We start from the raw sequence: 8,407 nt of genomic DNA, 5'->3' as shown, positions 1-8,407 counted from the left end.
TCGAACAAGCCACGCAAGTCGCCAAGTCCAGGTGTATTTCCACAAAGCACCTGTAGAAAACCCCCATATCATATGCACCTAAGGAACCGATTTTATCAATTACCATGCGGATCAAACCTACTACCCAGTTGTCCTATTTTGTTTTTCTCCGAATTTCTTCCGAATTTGTCTTCGGATTGATACTTCTTCTTGCTAAAATACCATGATCTTTAACCACAACTTACCCCACAAACCTTAGCATAGAACCACAACGCCCTACGACCCATAAGCCACTGTATTCTCCTTAAGCACCTCCATAAATACCACAACTGTAACACTCACTCTAAAAATACCTTATGTGAATCTAAAATTGTTCCTCTTTCCTTTCTTACACTGAAATGTAGAATTCATAGTCAAACAGAGTTACCGCACATCCCGATACCATCCAATGTAAGTAACTGATTCTAGTGATATACAAATTCGAAAAAATTTCAATTTTCATATATACATTTTGAATCCATTAAAATCCTCTCTCGAGAGTCATCCACTCTGCTCAAATCTAATTTACTCCGCCCCAAACGGACCGAAAGATATGTGCTCCTTTAGCACGATCAACACTCAAAGAAGTAACCCTGCCTTAACACGACCAATCGAATCCATACTTCGTGGGCACTACATCCTTCAAATTAACAACTTAATCATTCCATAATTTTCATATTTTCATAAAGTTAAATGTAACCCGTATCCAGGAATTTACTTACCCGAATCATCCTCGATCTTCACCTCTGTAAGTCATAACTAACCCACAAGTATGCCTCAAACCAAAACTAAAATTTAACATATATCCATGAATTTGAATTGTCAATAGCAGACTCCCCCACTTGGCTCAAAGGCTCAAAGCCATAGAACAAAACATTGCATAATTCATAATATCAATACTCTCTTACCGCCATAGTGCTTAAGTCAGTTCAACGAAAAATTCTTCTCAAGCTCATACAACGCCAACCATAAAAATACCTCAATCATCCGCTAAGCTCGTATTCATCCTCTTAACACACAAGTCAACTTTCTCAACCAGATTCAGATTCAAATCTCCACCCATACACCCCGTCGGCATAAAAGAAACTCTCTACTCCTATCATAAAGAATACACCTATGTAGATTACTCCGAAAGGGATAACCTACCTGCTTAGCCTCAAATTAGTATCTTGTTATACCCTTTCGTAGTCATAATTACTATGCAATCACTTAGTCTATCTGAGTCCAAACTCACTAACCAGACATGAGAATTTAATTTGTCCCAAAATTTAACAATCGTGAAAGATCCTTCAAAACATTCACACTCGGGACTGTACGTCACATAGAAACGAAAATCAAGCATCCAATGACCTTTCCTTTACATTTCAAGGAAACACTTCTCGTCATATTCAAAACGTCTTAACACGTTCCGCAGTTACATCATACTCATCACAAAGCCATTCCACCGCTCATCGAGCCACAAATTCCACCTGTAGGGACATTACCGGACATATGAATCCAAATGTACAAGTTACAACTGAAGCTACCAAGCCTAAGCTACGATCTAAATCTGGCCTCAAGTCCTCCAGACTGGCCCATCACCAAAACACAGAATACACATCTTGAACCTCGTTCATAAAATCACAAGCCGGTAATGCACGACTGATACCGAGCGCTCATGTGCGCATACGAATATGTGAAAGGAATTCAAAGAGTTATGTCCCAAGCTGAATCAATCCCACACAATAAGGAAAGAAAGATGGGAAATATATATCCCAAATGCCATGTAGCCTCTAGAAGATAAGTATGGACGTCATCATACCAATCGCAAGACTCTACTAGATACTTGCTCATGACTTGTAGAACCTATGAACCTAGTACTCTGATACCACCTTGTCACGACCTAAAATCCAACTAGTCGTGATGGCACCTAACCCAACCCGCTAGGTAAGCCAACTTTCAATTATCCAATTCCAATAACAATTATTAAAGTAATTTAAGTGAATAAATATCTTAATCTTATACATCCCCCAAGAACTGGTAGTACAAATCATGAGCTTCTAAGAATAGAGTATACAAAGCGGAAATAAAATAAATACACAGTCTGTTTGAATAATACATAAACAGAGCTTTTATAAATCTAAGGCTACCCTGAACAAGAGGCAGCTACAACGGGAACGCATGTACATCTTCAAGTCCCGCAACCATTGAGTACAGCAACAACAACAGCCAACATATGCACGCAATGTGCAGAAGTGTAGTATCAGTACAACCGATCTCATGTACTGAGTAAGTAACAAACCTAGCTGTAGGTTGAAAGTAGTGACGAGCTTCTACCAAGGTCGGATCCATAACTAATAGTCCACAACAGTCCATAATAACATAAAACAAATAATACCAGAAGTAACTCAGAGATAAAATGCTCAGCCAAATCATGATTTCAAAAAAATAATAGTTCTTCCTTTTAAATATCAGTGAAAACCCAAATCGTTTGACGGAGTTGCCAAAAATATGAATAGTTTGAAAACAATAAATTTCTTCCCAAAATCTTGTCAATAATAAATAAGATGTTTCATTTTCCTTCCGGATAACCCGTGTAAAAACAAATGCATCACTATGCCCATCTGTTAAAAATATGTGAAAAATCATGAATGATGTGATGCAGTACAGCACGAGGAAATACATCTCTATGCATGTATGTCATGTGTGCATGCCAATGCGATGCAACTCAATGATAAAATCATAAACAATCCCTCGAGCAGAACATCACTCATATACAGCCCCGCGGGCAAACCTCACATTCACTCGTGCCACTCGGGCATACCTCACAATCACTCTTGCCACTCGGGCATACCTCACAATCACTCATGTCTTCCAATCACTCAGCACTCGGCACTCGCACTCAGTAGGTACCTGCGCTCACTGGGGGTGTGTACAGACTCCGAAGGTGTTTCGAGGCGAAATATTAAGTTTTGCTTGTCTTGAGAAGTGATTGTAGTCTCTCATTGCCCCGCTTGAAATTTTCCATGGCCCACCACTGTTGTTATCCTTAGTCAACCCATTTGAGCCTAAAACCTTTCTCATTTGATCACCATGTTACAAGCATTTACCCATTCTGTCGTGACCCTATCTTGGCACCCGAGCTTTCCTTAACACTCTTGTGAAACAATTGGCTAAAAAATGTAAGTTTGGGGGAGAGACGATGAGTTTGAAAAAGGTACTAAGGCACAAAAAGAGAAAAGAAATGAAGATAAGGAAAGGCAAGAATAAGAAAGAAGAACAAAAAGAAAAATGCAAGAAGAAAATGAATAAGTTGAAGGGTTGAAGGGATTTCAAAGAATAGTAATGATGCAAAGCATGGAGAAAACAAAGAAGGAGAAAATGAATATCATGACCAAGAAAGAATGATGTTAAGTCTCTCTAGTTCCCCTAAGGAAAAGAAAATGCCTCAAAAAGTTGGCAAAACATGAGTCGATAAGAGGGAATGGAGTGCTTAAGGAAAGATGAACATGTTCTATTACAACATATCCAACCTTAGTCCAAAAGCCTTCATTGCATTCCGAAAACGTCCTACATGATTTCAAACCGAGTGAACTTATATTAGTGGTGATCTACATGAGGGGCAAGCATATGGTACTTAGATCCGTACTTGTGACATTCTTTTGAGAGATATGAGCGAACCTTTCACAAATCTTTGAATTGAGTGCTACATTCTTTAGTGAGATATGCTAATGGAGAGTAGAGGAGGAGGAGTTTGGGATCCACAATGACCTACATGAAAGAGCGAGCTTCCTTGATGAATAAAGTCAACTCATCGCCTTGTTGATAATTCATAAGTGTTGTGGGTAATTGTTGGTCCCAATTGATGTGTGATTGATGCATCTTTGATTAGCTGGAATAGCTCTTAACTTATGGAGGTGGGAATTACTTTATTTGCTTGAGGACAAGCAAAAGCTTAAGTTTGGGGGAGTTGATAAATGAGGATTTTGACTACTTATTAGCGCCTTTTAGCTTTCGTTTTAGTCCAAAAGCGTTTAATTGTGTTTCCGAAAACTGATGACATATGCTTAATTGCAGGAATATTGGAAAATGAGCCTCCAAGATAAAATCCAGCTCAAGAAGGAGTGATCTGAACTCAAGGACAAAAACAGACACAAAAGCTTAAAGTGCGGGCAGCAGAACATCATATGCGGCCAAAGATTGTGCAAAAGAACTTATCAGAGATCTGTGAGAAGTGCAGTCCGCACATGAAATGTGCGGCCAAAGAAGCTAGGCAAGAGCAAAAGTTCAGAGAACCTGCATATCAAGTTCAACGGAAGTGTGGACCGCACAATTATTGTGCGGCCAAGGAAGATCAGCTACGTGGTCGCAGTTACATTTATGCGGTCCGCAAAAGAGTCATGTGCGGCCGCACTCAGAAATGTGTGGACCGTAGAAAGAGAGAGAGAGATAAGGCCGCAAGATTCCAATCTTGTCAGGTTGAAGCAAAGTGCGGACCGCACATGGAATTGTGCGACCGCAGAACCTCCGAAAGGGCATTTTTGTCCGAAAATCCAGCTCTGTATAAATAGAAGAGTTTCACTTTTTAATGTTAAGTTTTTGACATCGGCAACTACAGTAGTCATTTTTCTTTACTCTCTTTAGTAATTTTTGTCATTTTGAGCTTTTTAAACATAGATTTCTTTATTTTAATTATCAATATGGGTTTAATTATCATTTCTTCTTCTATTTCTTCCGTTTTAAGCATGAGTACCTAGATTTTCACTAGGGTTGTGACCCAACCCTAGAGTGTAAACTTAATGGGTGTTTGATTTATTGCTTGTTTATGGTTGGGTGTTTATTATTTAGCATTGTTTGTACTTTTAGTTGTAGAATTAATGGTTGCAAATATTAGTTCATGCCTATTTGACTTGGTCTGTACTTGAGAAAGAGAGACCTTAGTCTAGGAAAATTTAGCTAACAAGAAATTGGGGTGAAACAAGAGATTGATAGTCTCAATTAAAGGGTTGAATCTAGAGATAGTAAAACCCAACTTGGGCTTTGTATCAACCGTTTTGTTCAACACCCATTTGGACTTGAGAAAGCCAAATTGGGCAAAGTCACTCTCTGACCAAGAGGTATTGAGTGGGCACTCAAGTGTTGATAGCTATAATACACCCTGACCAATAAAATAAGTTTTAAAGTTTACAACTCGTTAAGCAAATACCTAGGTGAAGGTCATAGCCCTAGGCCTTTTACAGTATTTGAAAAACAACAACAAAAATAATTTCTCAGTTTCATTACTTAATCTTGCAATCTTAAATTGGAATAGACATAGAACAGGCATCAATTTGTGGAAGTGTAATTTGAGATAGTTCATACTCATACACTGCAATTTATACTCCTAAATCCCACGTATAGCTCCATGTGAAATTCGACCCCGACTCCTTGTTGGGTATTACTGTTACAATCGACCGTTTCATAACCTTGAATTGAGGTGTGAACTTGGACGAGATCAGGTGTCTAACACCTTCCCCTTAGAAGAACAAGAATCCTTACTCATAATCTCACCGGTTAGCAGAGTAATAAAGAATATGACTTAGTAATTAAATATGTACCCTAGTATACCTTTAAATATTAGATGGCGACTCTCTTTCATCAACAATAGAGAAACCACAAGTTGAATCTTGTTTTGACAAGTACAAAATAGGGTGCAACACATACTATAGCATAATTTCATAGCCAATCATATTAGGAAGAACCCAAACTCACACACCAAAGATTGTTAAACTGCAGTTAGCAATACAAACACCAGCAATGTAGCTACTTTAATTAGTAATCCAAACACCAAATCCAGTAGGAACCCACTGATCAACAACTAAATACAGAAAAATTCAGAGCCATAATCCCACTAACAAGAACCCCAATTCACAAAGTAAATCTTGTGTTTAGTCATAGCAGTATGAAAATTGGAGTAAGACACAAGAAATTACCTTTAAGTCAAAGAGTACATCCAAATATGATTACAAAGACCTGAAATAAGAACAATATATGAACCTTCATTTGATAGTATGTAGTAGAGATATGTTGCTTGTACAATGATACCAACATGACTAATATGACACACTTATTACAAAGACAACAAATATGATTGAAACACTCCATTGAAACAACTATATTTTCCTATCTTTAGTTCTTTGTCATGTTCCCTTATGGGGAAAAAATATCAATGGTATTTCTGACAATCTATGTGCATTCAAGTACCGAACTAAAGGGAGAACATACCTAACTATCAAGATGTAACCAAGTGGAATTTGTGCATTCATGTAATGAACTCAACAACCCTAACTATGAGGAAGTAACCAAGTAAATTAGTCACTACCAAGTATGCCAAGATGGCTAAGATCAATCCATCACTGGTACTTTGAGACATAACATCTAAATGAAATAGAAACTTAAAAAGTTTTAAGAAGTTATCAGGTAAAGAACAATAGAGAGTATGGGAAAATCTAGCATGTGGTTATTCATTACCTACAAGGGCGGCTCAATAAACATGGAGGCCTAAAGCAAAACTTCAATGAGAGGCCATATTTTTTTTATATAAAAGAAGAAAAAAAAAGTTCATATGTAATTTCATTTAAATTCAATATTTCTGGTTTTTCTTATACAAAGTTATTAATAATTTTATCTAATCAACTATATAAAAGAGAGTATAAAATATCGAGAGAACAATCTCACAAAGAGGCACACACAAGTGACAGCATAACACTTATCTCACAAATTCTCCCCCTAAACAAAACTCTCAAATGCCTTATGGCTACATTGTGGATGTTACTGAATAAGAAGGAAAGATCCTTAATTTATAGAAGCCAAAATATTTTCCTTCCAAAAAAAGAACTAGCCAAATAAAGAAGAATTCTATTTTCTTTTTCGTAAAAGGTTAAATCAATTATGTTAAATATGTTACCTTTCCTTCAAGAGATGTGAAAATCAAATATGGTAAGAAAATCAGGACAAACCCCGAACAATTGCAATGTGTGGCACAATTGGCATAAGGTAAAGTTACGGATCATCTGTTCTCAATAGTAGTTTTCGAAATCTTCAAAAAAAGGAAAAAAGAAGCACTATACGCAAAGCATAAACAGTAATATATAAAATTCTCAATTGCGACTTCATGGAGGCATTTTTCTGAAGGAAATGAGAGGCGTGAAGCTTCTACGCAATTTCAAACACTGCCTAGGAATGCTGTAAATATTGAAAGATGAGACGTGAACTTTAGCATGCAAGATATAAGTTTCTAAAATCGCTATCATATCAGATGCAATGGAGAGGTGTAAATTAAAGCAGCAGAAAGAGTCTGTTTCTTACTGCAGGAGTATCACAATTACGAAATCACTTACTGTCTCTAGTCTTTGTATGAGACTTGAACTTGGAAATTGCTTTCTTCACGACGGCATTCTTGAATCTCCAGAGCTGATTTATCACATTGTATACCTTAATATATGTAAAAATAACTAAACAATCAATTAAAGTGGACCGAAGGGAGTATTTGATTTGTGATATAAAATCGCTTCATAATTAATGCAATGTTCGGTTGGCTGTTTTAAACAATTACCTACATTAAGTTATGGTGAAATTTATGTATTACGCTGGGATTAAACTATTTATTGACAAAATATCTTTTTAAAATAAGTAGTAATTCATAATAATATTTTGATTATTAATTGCCGCATAATAATTTTATTATTATTAATTATCACATTATATAAAGATAAAATCGGGGATAACGCACACCCCGATTTTTCGGTGAATCAAACGAAGTAAGAGCATGAATATATAAGATCGAAATCGAAGCTAGGAATTCTTTGTATTGAGGCCAGTGAAAAGTGAACAGAGTGCTCGCCATCAAATATGATAAAACGACGCACCCCGGACTTGGGACGAGTTCTGAGACTTCGGAAGGCGCAATGAACGGTTATAGGTGACAGATAGAGGGCCGTGATATCTGCAACCAACCGGATATCAAAACATGGATCTCACTCGATGACAGTTACGGATCAGTAAATAACGAGAGAGGAAGATGTTTACCTTTTTTAGACTTGTACTAGGCATGAAACTCTCCTACTATATAAAGGGGAAGTTTTTCTTTGATAACACACATTGTAACACGCATATCAAGACAATACAAATTTATTTTTCTACTTTCTCGTAATTGAAAAGTTCTTACTTTATTGTTTTGTTCTTCATTCACGGTTGGCGTCGAACCAAAGGTCTGATCAAGGGCAAACTACTGTTCAACCTAAGTTCGAGTTGGGCCGTAATATTACCATTGGTTTGATTGTCCGTTTTGTCTTTAACTCGTTTATCCAATATTCTTGATTATTTCTGTTGAATTAATCCACATATCCTTAAAATCGCATAAAATTCAATC

The 8,407-nt window shown here is 36.9% G+C and overlaps 1 long non-coding RNA gene across 1 annotated transcript; it reads right to left on the bottom strand.

Moving 5' to 3' along the window:
- Window positions 1–5,683: 5,683 nt before the first annotated feature.
- On the bottom strand, window positions 5,684–7,455 carry LOC104090910 (uncharacterized). The gene is made up of 2 exons (XR_685018.2): window positions 7,377–7,455; window positions 5,684–6,009 (listed from the first exon to the last, which is right to left on the bottom strand). It is a non-coding gene; the product is annotated as an uncharacterized lncRNA (long non-coding RNA).
- Window positions 7,456–8,407: the final 952 nt, after the last annotated feature.

Source organism: Nicotiana tomentosiformis, chromosome 10 (genome assembly GCF_000390325.3).
Source record: "Nicotiana tomentosiformis chromosome 10, ASM39032v3, whole genome shotgun sequence".
NCBI lineage: Eukaryota > Viridiplantae > Streptophyta > Magnoliopsida > Solanales > Solanaceae > Nicotiana > Nicotiana tomentosiformis.
This window is presented reverse-complemented; position numbering and strand designations above follow the sequence as displayed.